Consider the following 15,668-nt stretch of genomic DNA (forward strand, 5'->3'; position numbering starts at 1 on the left):
TAAATCATTGGTGGGTGGTAATGTGAGTTTCTGGTGTGAGCTTAGCATAGGAACATAGCTCACGTATTTGGGAAAGGCACCAAATATCTCTGCTCTGGTTTCTCTCTCTGAGAAGCATTAGAATGGTGAAGGAATTCCTTGAAAACATGTCAGTACTTCTCTCTGCTTGTGTACATAAAGGCACTGTACAGTATTTCCATGTACTTTTCTAAATTATTTCAGATTGTTATTATTTTTTTTAATAGTGAGTTGAAGGAGCAATTGAGAATGTGGTCCTTTGCTTCCAAAACTTCAGAATTCAGGACACGGGCAATTTTTTGGTGTTCCTAGCTAGAACTGAGTATCTAATTCATAGATGATGATTAGTGAACTACAGTCATTGCCTATCTACAGATGTACAAAGATGTAAAACTTCGGTGGTTTCACGTGTAGAGGTACTTCAGAACTATAAAGAGGGCTCGGAAGTCTTTAAATAAGACTTCAGCACTGGTCCTGTTGTGAATTTGCCGTTTGAAAAGAGTGGGAACTTCACAAACCTCAGCTAGTGAAATGTTTATTCTTCAGGTAAGCCAATAGTAGCAGAATTATGCAGCTGGGAGTTCAGTGTGTGTATGTAGTGGGTACCATTTAACTCCACATACTAATGATGGATGCTAATGTGTAAACATGTTTTTAGAGAATGTGCCATATTACTTCCTATTTTTATAACAGTGTCCTCAAATGCATGCATAGAAGCCTGAATATTTAAACCATTATGAGAAAAAGATTGTTTGGGTTATACTGCTGTTACATGGCTTTGCCATAGTTGTGCATACCAGCCAAATGCAGTTAAACACTCCATCAACATGAGTGCCATTGCTTTAGCTGTGCCTCATGTCTCCTCAGCATCAGTTGCTGATTGACTTATCTCTGCTCTGTGTATGTTCTGAGCTTATGGTGCTGCCACTGCTGAAGGGAGAGACAAAGATGTTCTGTTGCATTAAGACCAGTATTTTACAAACAAGCTCATGTTTCTAAAGTGTCCTATAATGTGAGGAAATGCATTTTATTTTTCCAGGGTAGTGACAATCTAGATAGTGTTATTATCAATGCACTCAGTGGCTGCACTGGGAGAAGAGTTGTACTAGCTAGGAAAGATATGTGTTTGAATTAGTGATGTCTACCATTGTTTTAAGTGTTACAGGTGTATGTGTCACTGAAAAGGTACAGGGCTAATGTTAAAAACTTCATTCACTTCAGTAGTCCTGAGTCACACAAAGGATTGCTCAGTAAGGATTGTTCATGTAAATGAGTATGCAAGATCTAGAACACAGAACATAGGTTTTCTTTTATACTTGTAAAACAACACATTAAAATGTTGAAACACAAACTTAAATTGTGTTGGTGTCCATCCTTAATACAGACTTTTAGAAGTCCAAGCTACAGGTTATATAGTATGCTGTCAGCTGTTAACACACAGAACAGAAGATGTTTTTATGCAAATCTGACAGAATAATAATCTGATTGATTTGGGAGTTCTTCATCCAAAATCACTGGGTGCATCTAATGCTATTTAGCTGGTAGAGAACTCAGCAGAGGATGTAGTAGTTGGTTTGAGAGAGCAGTGTCATACAGAACAAGATTGGCATAAGTTATTTATTGTCACTCCTAGTCCCAGACTTGACCAACAGTTTATGTATAAGGCTGTATGTGCACAAATAACCTGTAATCTTAGTGAAGCTAACAAAGCTTACAATCTATCTAAAATGTGATCTTAGTGAGGCTAGCAAAGCGTAAAACATTCATCACTTACTGAGGATCTGTATCAGCAAGGCATCAAGGTATAAGGAATCTCTGTATAGGGGTAACCTTGAGGCTGCTCACTATTTAAGGAATAAGATAATTGATTCATAGTCATAAGTTGCTTTTTAGGTGTGTGCTCAATTGGACTTCAGCTGTTGAACCAGGTTTCTGCTATCAGTTCTTTCAGCCCCTCTGTTTGTGACAGATTTGTGGTCATTAATGTGTTTTAGCAAGAACATTATTGGTACTGTTCCTCACTGTCCATCCTGCAAGGTCTTGGGTACGAGGCCAGGTCAATGGAAGGAGTTGAGGGAAGGAAGCAGGAGGGGTGGAGTAGGAGGAGCACACTGGCACAGTGTTTGAAGGAGGGAAATAGGTTTGAACAAATTTGTGAAGACTATGGTTTGCCAAGAGGAGATATGCAAACTGATGCAATGATCCTACTGAAAATTAAGGTTTCAATGTGAGTTATATACTTGACTTTCTGTCTGACCTGTTAGTAAGCCAGGAGCTTTCTCTTTTTAGGTGTGTTAAAGCTGTGTAATCACACTCAGTGATCCAGGTACTCGCTACCTCTCCCTCTAGGCGTGGAAGAGTAGAAGTTGTTGAAATAAAGAGGTACAGAGGGAAGGAAGATGAAGATGTTATGAAAGTCATGGAAGGTAATAAAAGTGACTTCAATTTATAGGGTGCACTGATTACAGAAAGAACATATTTAAAGTACGTTTCTAGCCATTCAAATAAAATACAGGGTTGGTTTTTTTTCATTATTCTTAAAAAATGTATGGCAACTAAAATGAAACCTTTTTAAAAGAAAAAAGAATTGATTATTTGCATGCCGGTTTGACATTTGCAGGCTTGACTCAGCACAGGCAAATATTTCAGGTTGGTAAACTGTACTAGTTTGGGAAAAAAAAAACAAAAAAAACACCTGTTTTATTTCCCCATATTTCCTACATTTGTTTTTCCATAGGAGCTGATGGTATCTGTCTGTCCGAGAATGGTAAAGAATGCATTGTCTCAAATCATCACGAGACAATCGAAACGCTTTGTGGACAGTTTTACATTTGAAAGCATTTCTTTAGAGCTGTTTGCCTTTGCAGGGGAGGGTCCAAGAGTGTTTTCTGGCTGAAGACTTGTTTCCAGCCTGATACAAGAGATTGGGAGATGATACCATTGTGTCCTGTGAAGGCAAGATACAAGCTGGCATCTCCTTGAGTCCTCCTCTCCCTGCCGATTTAAATTTGCAAGGCATGGAAAACTGGAAAAAGAGTTCGTGCAGGGATCCCCTGAAGCCAGAAGCTGTCAATTCAAAAGAGCAGGCTCAACCACTCTGGACTATAAGTAAGAGTACGTACTTTCATCATAGTTATTCGACAGCTTACTGCCATAGCCTCGGACAACCCACCACTGCCAAAGATCAGCACTACCAAGACATCGCTGGATCGAGAAGTGGTGAACCATTTTTGCTTTGCGTTGTTTTTATATATCTGTTTATCTGTCTGTCTCTCCAGTTTCTATCTTTTATCTTCTTTTCTCCTTCACTCTTAGTAGTATCTCCTATCTCCTTCACTCTCAGTAGTAGCCATTGCATAATATTGTCTTATCTGTAACGTGACTCAGGAGACAGAAAAAGATTGATCTCTCTCAAAACCCACAGGGTGGGATGGGACAGTAGTCTAAAACAGCAAACCATTTTCTGTTACTTCCTGCCTCCTGAAAGTGCTCGTGTACAAAGGAAACAGGATTTTGAGCTTTGTGCAAGGTGTTATGGGGAGATTAGTCAATAAACATCACAGACTCCAATTGTTCAGATTTTATTGATTATAGTAAGCAAAGTAAGGAGGCAATGCAGCGCTGGGCGACAGGGGGATCTCCGTCCCGCCAATTGCCGCACCACCTGAAGATTGGGGCCGTTCTTTTAAGTGGTTCCAAATGACTGTCGTGGTATTTCCAGAGTACTCTGCGCATGTCTCATTTGTTGTTACTGGGGTCTTCAGCTATTCTTCTGTTGATGCTGCAACACCCCCTTGCTCTTAGTTCCTAAAAAGAAATACTGCTCGGGCAGCTGTGTCAACATTCAGTAAAAGATTAACTACATCCCAATTGTTCTTGTCTCGAAATATTTACTACCTCCTGGTTAATGAACAAACACATTTATCACAGTCCCCCCTTTTCTTTTATGGCATATTTTTGCTTTGTTCATTAAACCGTTTTAACTCTTGTCTGCTCCATTCAAGTTCTTCTTCCTTTGGACCTGAAATAATGGGTTCATATTTGGCCCTTATCAGCATCAAGTGAGCTGCTTCCAGCCTGCTTTTGGCAATTGATATTAATTTACTAAAAATGCAGGGACCGAAGGTCAGTCCTAATATCAACAAAATAACCGGTCCCGCTATGGTTGATAAAAGGGTAGTGAGCCAAGGGGAGTGGTTAAACCAGTTCTGATACCAGCTTTGTTGGGATTCTCTTTCTCGTTCTCGTTGTTCCAGCTGTTTTCTAAGTTCAGCCATGGTGTCGACTGCTACCCCTGTTGAATCTACATATGTGCAGCATTGTTCTTTTAAGGCTACGCACAACCCTCCTTGTTGTATTAAAAGAAGGTCTAGTCCTCTTCTATTTTGGAGGACTACTTCAGATAACGATCGTACTGATTTGGTAAGTGCATCAATAGCTTTTTCTATCTTCAGTAGGTCCTCATCTACTGATTGCCTTAACGTTTTTAATCCAGCCCCTTGGGATACTAAGGAGGCTATACCTGTCCCCGCTCCAATTCCCCCCGTTGCTAACAATACTGCTATTGTTAAAGCAGTGAATGGTTCTCTTTTAATCATGTGATGTTCTGATGTTTCTTGATGGTCTATCACGTATTCCTTGGAATGGTATATAATTCGGGGAACAATGATCACTTGTATGCAGTATTCATGTGTTGCATTAAACACTTTGGTGGACGGGCACGGAGTCAGTCCTAGCTTAGAGCATACCCATTTAGTATTGGGAGCCGGTATTAACCAGTCTGCATTTTCACCTTTTGCCTGTATATTTAGGGTTCTGTTACAAAGATATCGTTGTTTCCGAGGTACTGTTCCTACACATAGTCCCTGTCCTGTGACTTGTGCTATTGTAATCCCTGGGGTGCTACCCTTTTCTTGTTTCCACACACATTCCCCGGGGTTAGTTCCATTCCTTCTTCTAACTTTAGCGACTGACCCTATTGCTTCATAAAAGGGAGGACGTATGTCGTAGCATAGCCAGCACGCTTTAGTTAACTCAGGATGGGTTTTGTTCAACACATAAAAACTGGCCTGCATAATTTTCCATAGAGTGTTGTATACTCTGGGGGATGTATCTTCAGTCGGTGCCATTAGGGTATTATCATTAGGGGCCGGCATCTCTTGGGTATCAGTTACGGCCTCGTTGGGCCCAATCACTTCGGTGGGTCAGGAGGAACTACCTCCTTCTTGATAACGAAATGGCCCCCTCGATCTTTTCCAGGCTCCCATAGTCTTATTCCCCATGTCTTTCCTATTAACCAACTCGTATCTGTTAATGTTTGGGGTAATACTTTGATTTCTAGCCCCTTATTACAGGTACCTGTAACGATCCCACCGAGAGGGTCAACTTTGGGAGGTCTACAGTTTGGTTCTCCTGCCCAATTGATGGATATATATGGATCTTTACCTCCTCCTGGTTTAAATGCCAGTGCGATAGTCTCACAGCCCCAATATCCACAATAAAACTCCCCTGGGTAATTACAAAAACCTTTTCCGGGGTTTGAAGCCGGGCAGGCATAAACTGGCATCATGTCAAGGCAGGGTTCTGTCCGAATTAAGTCACAAGTCCAACATCTAAAAGAGGGTGCCCCTGGGGTAATCACTGAGCGGATTATTTTGTGGTCTTCCCACCTGACTAGTGACCATTTAAAAGGTTCATGTGTAATTATGCTACCTTCACATGTTCCAAATAGCCAAATGAGTAACAGCATTGTATTGGTAGCTTTCCCACTCCGGCACCAGGTATCATATTTGTTAAGGTTCGTTCTTATATCCCCAGGGCCCTTCTGGGACAGAAACACCTTGTTTCTGTGAATGACGGGGTAACGTCCTCCACAACCTCTATCTCCTCTGCCTCGCCCGTCAACCTGGTTGCTTCGAGCTACGGGGTATTTCATCTTCTCGGCAGCAAGAGTAGTCTTCAGGAGGGGGATGCCCCTTTGTCCTTCCAAGCAGGTTTTTTGGTGTATCTGTGTGTCGGTCGCGACTTCCCACTCTTGGGGCCCTGTAGCCGACCGTTGTCGCCCTCCAGTGACACAGTCCTACCATAACACGAGCTACAACGGGTAGAGGTTCAGTTGAAAAGGTCCGTGCTTGCCTTTTTTTTTTTTTTTTTTAAACGATATGTCCCTTCATTCCCTTGATCTTGCCTAAAGGCCTTCGAAGGCTCCTTCCTATAAGCTAATATTTAATCGGCCAATTTCCCCGGAGTGACCAGTGAAACTTATTCACTCCTCCAGGATGATACCTGTTTCTGCAATGGGTCCGCCACCTAAACACATATATAGCATACAAACCGGTGTTATTTATCTCTGATAGGCATCATTACAAGTTACATATACATTCTCTTAATCAATTCCAAAGGTTTTCATCAATAGTTTCATCCATTCATTTCCCTATTCAATGCTACGTCCCGAATTCATTGTTGAGATTTCCTGGAGAGTCTTATTTTCAGGTCTCCAGCGGGGCTAGTGACTGTCCATTCCTTGTTGTTCACTGGTCCCTTGATGCGACTGGCGTGAGTCCAGCCTCTTTCAGCAGTCCGAACAGCGGTATTAATAGTCAACAATACCAAGTAGGGTCCTTCCCAGCGGGGCTGCAGGGCAGTTTCTCTCCAGGATTTTATAAGGACCCAATCCCCCGGTTTCACCTGGTGTAATTTAATATCAAGAGGGGGTCTTTGGGTTAATTGTCCTTTATCCCGCAGTTCCTGCCTAAATTTCATTAGCTCATTAATGTAAGTTTGAATAGTTTTGTCCGCTATTCCTGGATGATCTGCGGGAACTCCTGCATCATAGGGCATTCCATATAGCATCTCAAAAGGAGATATTCCTATGTCGGCTCTAGGCTGGGCTCTGATGTTCAACAGTGCTAAGGGGATACACTTTACCCATGAGAGCTTGGTTTCAATTGTTAATTTTACCAACTGCTTCTTCAGTTCCCCATTCATTCGTTCTACTCGTCCTGAACTTTGGGGATGCCACGGGGTATGCTCTTCCCACCTTACTCCTAGGGCTTCTGCTAAATTTTTTATTATTCTAGACGTGAAATGGGGTCCCTGGTCTGAATCAATGACTTCTGTGACCCCATACCTGGGGATTATGTGTTCTAATAAAACCTTTGCTACTGTTTGGGCGGTTGCCCTGATGGTTGGGAAAGCCTCTATATAGTGTGTGAGGTGATCTACAATAACTAAAACATATCTATATCTCCCTACTTTGGGAAGTTCTGTAAAGTCGATTTGAACCTTGGAAAATGGCCTTACCGCTAGAGGTCTCCCGCCCATCGGCAGTCGCCTCTGCCCAGTTTTATTAACCTTTAAGCATGTAGAACACCCTTGGATAATGTGTTTTGCTAGATCATGTAGACCTATACACATGTATTTGGTAGCAAAATGGTCTACTAATGCTTGGCTGCCCCAATGTGTTCGTCGGTGTAGATTAGTTAAAACTTGAGATGCTATTCGTTTTGACAAGACTTCCCTTCCATCGGGTGGGGCCATTTTCCTTCCTTATTCTTTTGAACCCCCATTTGGGCGAGTCTCTTTTCTTCCCTTGGGGTAAACACAGGGGTTGCTGTTTTTAACTCTGGGTGTTCCGATTTTTCCTCCCTCAGTACTAATTCTCTTAAAGCCGCTTGCTTAGCTTCTTGATCTGCCGCATTGTTTCCTCTACTCTTATAATCTATTCCCTTTTGGTGTCCCATTAAATGTACTACAGCTATTCTAACAGGCCCCCTTAGAGCAAGTAAAACTGCCTTTATTAACTCTTGAAGAATCAAGTCTTTCCCTTGTGAATTAACTAATCCCCTTTCCTCCCAGATTTTCCCAAAGGTATGTACTACCCCATAACTATATTTAGAATCGGTATATATTGTTCCTACTTTCCCTTTTAACCTTTTTAGAGCCTGCAAAACCGCATACAATTCACAGGCCTGGGCTGACCAGGAGCTATTTAGTGGTCCAGATTCTAATACCATGAACGTTTTCCCATCTATAAGCGCATAGCCCGATTTCCTTTTCCCTTCTACCACCCTAGAGGATCCGTCTACAAAAATCCTTTCTCCATCATCTAATTCTTCTTCCTCTAGGTCAGGCCTAATCTTCGTTTGTTCCTCGATAGTCTGAAGACAATCATGAGTTAATTCTGACTCCCCAGATACTCCATATAAAAACTGTGCAGGATTTTGGAGGCTTGTAGTTTCCAAAGTTAAGTTCGGAGCTTCCAACAAAATGCCTTCATATTTAAGCAGCCGAGAGTCTGATATCCACTTCTCGGCTTTTTGTTGTAAGACGTTTCGTATGTTGTGAGGGGCCAATACTTTTATATTGCTGTTAAAAGTAACTTTCCTAGCCTCTTCTACCAGTAAGGCACATCCTACTATTACTTGTAAACAAGTAGGCCATCCTTTACTCACAGGGTCTAGTAATTTAGAAAAATACCCCACAGGCTTCTTCTTCCCAGCCCACTCTTGAGTTAAAACTCCATAGGCCGTGCCATCATCTATATTCACGAATAGATAAAAGGGCCTCTTGAGGTCAGGCAGGCTCAAAACTGGGGCATTTATTAAATCCTTCTGTAACGCCTGTAAATTCTCCTCATCCCGCTGATCCCAGGTTATTAATCCTTCAGCAGTAAGTTTTTTATACAAGAACTTAACTTTGTTACTATAATTCTCAATCCATTGTCTGCAGTATCCGACCAGACCTAAAATCTGTCTTATTTGTCTCTTACTTTTAGGGGGCGGCAAGGATAATATTCCCTTTATTCTTTCAGGATCTATCCTCTTTTCCCCTTTGCTGATATAATGGCCTAAGTACCTAACTTCCTCCTCTACAAACTGTAACTTTGTCTAGGATACTTTGAGACCTTTTAATCCCAAAAACTTAAGAAGTTTTATACTTTCTCTCCTGACCTGTTCCTCTTCTTTTCCTGCAATCAATAAATCATCAACATACTGAATAAGTGTACTACCAGGGGCAGGCTGGTATTCTTGTAAAATTTGTTCCAGGGCCTGCCCGAATAAGTTAGGAGATTCCGTAAAACCTTGAGGTAACACCGTCCACCTCAATTGTTGTTTCCTTCCCGTGTCCGGGTCTTCCCACTCGAATGCAAAATAGTCCCGGCACATCTCATCCAAAGGACAGGCCCAAAATGCATCTTTTAGATCAATTACACTGTACTATAAATTCTCAGGACCTAATTTACTCAGTAATGTATATGGATTAGCCACTACTGGAAAGCGAGAAATAGTCCTCTTATTTATTTCCCGTAAATCATGTACTAAGCGGTATGTCCCATTGGGCTTCTTTACTGGTAATATGGGATTGTTGAATGGAGACATACAAGGTTCTAATAACCCCTGTTTTATGAGCCTCCCTATTTCTGGTTTCAATCCCCTTCTCCCTTCCAATGAGATAGGATATTGTCTTAATCTTATGGGGAGTTCGGGGTTTTTAAGTTTGACTACAAAGGGGGGTATCTCTAATCGCCCCACGCCTTCAGGTGTGTACCACACCTCGGGGTTAATCATTTCTTCATCTTCCACTTTAAGAGGACAAAGCCTAATTTTTATCTCTTTATTCCTCACTTCTAGGCTTATTCCTAGTTCTATAATTAAATCTCGTCCCAACAAGTTAAATTCGGCTTCAGGTACCACTAGAAAGTCTCCTAGTCTTATTTTAGATTTAGTTTCTATTGTTACATCTTTAACTCCTACTCTAAAGGGTTCTCCCTTAGCTCCTACTGCTAAGGCTGTTTCTCTGGATAATTCACATCCAGAGGGCAATTGCTGTATGGTAGATCTCTCAGCTCCTGAGTCCACCAAAAATTCTACTTCCTCCAGTTGGGGACCTATCTTTAATTTTATCAAGGGCTCACGGTGTTTCTGGGTCCCCAGTAGGTGAAGCCCCTGACTCCCCTAATCTTCCTTGAACATCTTTTTGTCCTGCACTTTAAGTTTTTCTTCACATGTCCCCTTCTCCCACAATAGAAACAAGTTCTTTCCTCCTTCCTTTCTTTCACTTGCTCATCCTTCTTTTGATAGGGGGGTGGTCCCTGAAATGGTCGTCTTTCTTGTCTATCCAGTTCCCGACTTTCCCTAACTGCCGCCACCATCATCCTGACTTGTTTTCTATGACTTTCATCTTCCCTTCTAACATACACCTTTTGGGCTTCCCTAAGTAATTCATCTAATCCTCGATCTTGCCAATTCTCAATCTTTTCTAACTTCTTCCGTATATCATCCCAGGCCTTTGCTACAAACTGTGTTTTTAACAGGGCCTGGCCCAGTTGAGTTTCTGGGTCCAACCCAGAATACATTTGCAAGCTTTTTCGCAACCGCTCTAACCATTCGTCAGGGGATTCCTCTTTCTTCTGTCTTTCATTAAATGCCTTATTAATATTTTGGCCCCTAGGAACTGCTTCCTTGATCCCTTGGATGAGTATAGTTCGTAAATCCTGCATATGCATTCTGTGTTCCTCATTTTGATGATTCCATTGTGGCCTTTGTAAGAGCCACTTTATCTCCGCCTGGGGACCCTGGGCATGTTGGGTATCCCAAATACGCATTCCTGCGGTCCGAATCATGTGTCTTTCTTCCGTTGTGAATAAAATGCTTAAGATGGATTGCAGCTCATCCCAGGTATACATATTAGGACCCAGGAATTGCTCTACTCTTTCAGTAACCCCCAAGGGATCTTCTAACAGCTTTCCCATCTCCTTTTTAAATTCCCTGACGTCTCCTGAACTCAAAGGCACAGAGATAAATCCCATTTGCGGATTAGGTCCTCCCATAGGCACCTCTCGAAGTGGAAACAAATTCTGTTGTCTTGCCCGTCCTCGAGTTCGGGGCCCTAAGTCTTGATCCTCCTGATTGTCTACCCCCACCTGGGGCTCCAGGTTGGCCTGGTTATCTGGCTCAGGTTGTGGGAGAGGAGGGGCTATCGGCTGTGGTGGAACATACGGTGGGGGTCCTATAGGGAAATTCTCTTCTCTTCGAGACTTTTGCTTTTTGATCTCCGGGTCTACTTCTGATAGTTTGAAAATTGAAACCCCCGACCCTCCTGGGCGTGTAACCCAGACAGCTGCATATTCACTTTCCTCCTGACTAAATGGGGTCTTAGTGTTTACCCAAATATTCAACTGTTGTTGTATCCAATCTTCGCTAGACCCGAATTTCGGCCACCATACCACCTTATCAATTTGTTGGCCTCCCCAAATTTCTACACAATAGTAGATCATTTTAGCTTTGTCTTTATTCCCTGTTCCGGGATAATATTTCCACATTTCTAGCATGAACCCCAGTGGGGAATCCCTAGGCACTGGAGAGCGCTTCATGGGTGCAGGAGGCTTACTCTTCTCCTGTCCCATCTTCCGGAGTGCCTTCTTTCAGTCGTGTATGCATCTCACTCGCTTCCCCTGGTTCGTGGCCCACGTCCTCGCGGACAATGGGAAACGCACTACTGAGGGTCCACACTCGCTTGGGGAATCCAGCTACCAGTCCCCCTCTCAGACACACACACCATTCGTCACACTCCAGGATCCCAACCCCGACCGAACGGATATCCCTGCCTAACAGGCAGTCACTTACGCGTCCTGCATCTTCGTCCAGACTTTTGTGCACAAAATTTAAGGGGTCAACCAGTTTTCCTTGCCTCTTTACATTCGAATTTCGGATCGTCGGTAGGAGCAGGGCAGAGAGCAGGAGCCGGGGCCGCCGATCTCAGCGGGGCGCCTCCCCGGCTCTCAGCACCCAGCCTCTATTCCTATCCAAGTCACGGCACCAACTGTTATGGGGAGATTAGTCAATAAACATCACAGACTGCAATTGTTCAGATTTTATTGATTATAGTAAGCAAAGTAAGGAGGCAATGCAGCGCTGGGCGACAGAGGGATCTCCGTCCCGCCAATTGCCACACCACCCGAAGACTGGGGCCGTTCTTTTAAGTGGTTCCAAATGACTGTCGTGGTATTTCCGGAGTACTCTGCGCATGTCTCATTTGTTGTTACTGGGGTCTTCAGCTATTCTTCTGTTGATGCTGCAACACCCCCTTGCTCTTAGTTCCTAAAAAGAAATACTGCTCGGGCAGCTGTGTCAACATTCAGTAAAGATTAACTACATCCCAATTGTTCTTGTCTCGAAATATTTACTACCTCCTGGTTAATGAAGAAACACATTTATCACACAAGGCAAGCATCATAGTGAATGTTTATAGTCTTGTATTTTAAAATGCAGTTGACGTGATTGCAGTCACTCAAGAGGCATCACTGGAACATGAATATATAGTAGTACTTTGGTAGAGATGATAAGTTTAATTCACTGGAGACAGAAGACTTACAGTAAGAGGTTTTAAGGACTGTGTAATTTTTTCTATATCTTTAAGAACAAGTTTAATGAAACTCTTTTGTCTGAGCTTCGTCTCAGTACTCAAGTCAAAATGCAATCAAAATTCCCATGTAGGTGCTTCAAAATCACAACATGGGAACTTACTGAATCTCCTTCCAATAAGCAACAACTTTACTACAACACCTGTATGTCCTAGAGAAAAGGAAAGAACAGCTTTATCCTTTTCCAGATTTCTAACAATCCTAGGGAAAATCTCTTGCTCCTGAAAATAAATTTTTCAGTATTCTTGAGTGTCAGTGTTCAGGTACAACAATTTCACCTTTCAGAATTTTGTAATTCAGATGTGAGCTCTTATATGTGGAGTTCTGAGCTCCACACAGGACCACCAGAGATCAAACCCTATGTCTGAGAGCACTGTTCAGACACCCCCACAACTCTGGCACTCGGGGCCGAGCTCCGCGCATCCCGTTCCCCGCCCACCGCCCCGTGGTGCAGCCCCTTTCCCTGACCCCCAGCTGCCCTCCCCTGACGCAGCTCCATGCCGTTCCCTCGGGCCCTGTCGCTGTCACACAGAGCAGAGCTCAGCGCTGCCCCTCCGCTCCCTGTGAGGAGCTGCAGCCGCCATCAGGCCTCACCTCGGCTCCTCTGCTCTGCACTGAGCGCACCGAGGGGCCTCAGTCGTTCCTCATACATCTTTGTAGCCCTCCTTTGGGTGTTTAGGTTTTATGTCCTTATTTTGTGGCACCCAAAATCACACACAGTGCTCGAGGTGAGGCTGCACCAGCACAGAGTAAGGTGAGTCAGCCTGAACTCTAATTCAAGTTTGGCTTCTAATATGGAGGCTAAATATCAAAACAACACCTTAGAGTCAAGGTACCTAGCTGCACTACTTTTTGTTTTATTTATGTGTGGATTTCCTGCTCTTATATATAATATGTGTTTAAGTAGAATTGCTCTGTTTAACATGCATAACAGAAAGCAAGGTGCTTGCAATTGCTTTAGTTTTGCAGTTGATTACCCTCATAACATCATTTAAATTCTCTAGAATATTTTTCTTGCTGTTTCTTTTCTTCCTGTCTGTTGCTTCGTGGCGATCGCTTCAAATAGAAATGGAGAAACAACAAAGTGAAACATCCAGCTGCACTTTTGGTATGGTTGATCTTTATAGCCAAAATTACACAGCTGTGAAAATGACTGAATGCATGGAATGCATCAATTCTTCATTACTACATTGAAAACATTAATAGCAGTGAACAGTACAGTATTCAGAAGTACAGACATCATTTTAAAAAATAATGCATCCAGGAATTTTTCAAAAAGGAGTGTAGCATTAGCTTTGGTACTACAGGGAAGGTAAGGTAACGCAAAGCCACAATGTAGTTAGGTGCTTATTAAGTATATTTGCTTCATTGCCAATGGCTTGCTGTAGGCTTTATTGTTTTTAACTTTTCTTCTTATTTTTAAAGAAAAATAAATATATGGAAAGAAAAAAGAAGAAGACGAGGAAAAGAAAATGACACTGTGAGTCTACAGAAGTATTTCAGGCAACTCAGAAAAACTCAGGTGAGGAAGAGCCTAGAGTTGTCCACCAGCATTCTCTAAGGTGCACAGTAGAAGCTCAAGTAAGGAGTCTGGGTACCACCATACAGTGTACCTTGCCTCAGAAACTGAGGTCTCTCTAATCTAGACATAGCATTTTCAAGTCATTTGGTTTTAATTTATGTCTTGTTAGTCTGTTTTAGTACCAGCACAGTCTTTAATCACACAGTGTTGCAGTACACATATTAGTTTTGATTTTGCATCTCATCATGAAATAAAACATTTCTGTGCTAATGGTCAGAATGGATACAAAACTGCTGACATAATGCATGCAGTTTGCATGCACCATTTGGCAGAAAATTATTATTTCAGAACAATTGGTGAACCCAACTGAGAAAGAGTTGAAATATCTTCAGGCTATCACTAGTCCCATGAAATCTTGAACAATGGAAATGGGAGAATAAGCCATCAAATCTTATATTAAGAGCTAATAAGGAAAAGAGTAAGTAATGTTGCAGAAAACATTCCCTGGTCTAACCTACTCATTTTTATATCATTTTTAATAATAATTTTTATACAGGCTGGTTTAGCAATAGAGTATGTTAGTTTAAGGACCAATATATTAGTTTAACAAAAGGAATCAATGAGTGCTAGTTCTGTCATCTCAAATCCAGGAAGAAAATTCTCTAACTCCAACGTGGTGTTAGAAAGCAGCATTCCTTTATTCCTCACAATACGTACTAGGCAACTTGATAAATGAAGATTACTCTCTCAGAATTCTACATTTAAACAGTTAAGACAATTCAGATATACGTATGCAATGCACTGGCATACATATTCATTCTTTTCCAAGAACTCATTAATTTATATAAATATATATATAAATATGTCCCTCTGGGCATGCATAGTATGCAACTATGCATCATAGTTGCATACAACCAATTACTTTCTCCCCATTTTCCTATAATCAGCTTCATCACAGTGACTTCTGGCTGACCTCTAGCTGTTTTTTCCCAATTTAGAAAATGTCCATTGCTTGTTAAGCCATAATGAGCAATTTTCTATCTTAATGCACTCTAATTCAAAACAATACATGTGAAATCCAAGGAGAAAGTCCTTGCACCTGGTGGATGCAAAGATAAAAGTAGTTATTGTGACTCCAGTGTTCCTGTGAAGCAGAATCCTTGAGAAAAACAAGTTCACACTCCAAGCAAAGTTAAAATGGAAAGTTTTAGAACTAGCACTCGTTGATTCCTTTTGGTAAACTAATTTGTTGGTCCTTAAACTAATATACTGATCCCTATTGCTAAACCAGCCTGTATCAACCCTTCCTTTTCTTTTGAGGATTATGATGTTTATATTTTAATCCTCACCACCTTTGATCCTTCACATTTAGGTATACATCCCCTACATTTAATCGTAGAACAAGCAAGGATACATGTAGCTACTATACACATTGTCCCTACAAATAACTTCTTTAACCTATTTAATCTGGGAAGTGAGGAAGTCATTTTGGGTAAAAGGTCTGTTAAGCTCTAGCTTACATCATCCTGGATTACTTTATGCAGTATTTTAGTTTGGTGCCATATTTTATGTATGTCTCTTTCTATTCTACCGCTCTGATCCACATAAACACAGCAACTAGTATTTACTACTGCACAAACCCCTCCTTGTGCAGCCAGTAACATGTCTGAAGCCATTCTGTTTTGTAGTACTATCCTGACTAAA

At 41.8% G+C, this 15,668-nt stretch overlaps 1 protein-coding gene across 1 annotated transcript in view; it reads left to right on the forward strand.

Moving 5' to 3' along the window:
* The first annotated feature begins 13,881 nt into the window (after nucleotides 1-13,881).
* LOC122178257 (cytochrome b-245 heavy chain) overlaps nucleotides 13,882-15,668 on the forward strand; it is a 28,868-nt gene continuing 27,081 nt past the window's right edge. Inside the window, exon 1 of the mRNA XM_042868331.1 lies at nucleotides 13,882-13,964. The gene's annotated coding sequence lies outside the window, so the exon portion shown is untranslated. The remainder of the gene's footprint in view (nucleotides 13,965-15,668) is intronic.

Source organism: Lagopus leucura, unplaced genomic scaffold (assembly GCF_019238085.1).
Source record: "Lagopus leucura isolate 7727_CA_CO unplaced genomic scaffold, USGS_WTPT01 Super-Scaffold_100001, whole genome shotgun sequence".
NCBI lineage: Eukaryota > Metazoa > Chordata > Aves > Galliformes > Phasianidae > Lagopus > Lagopus leucura.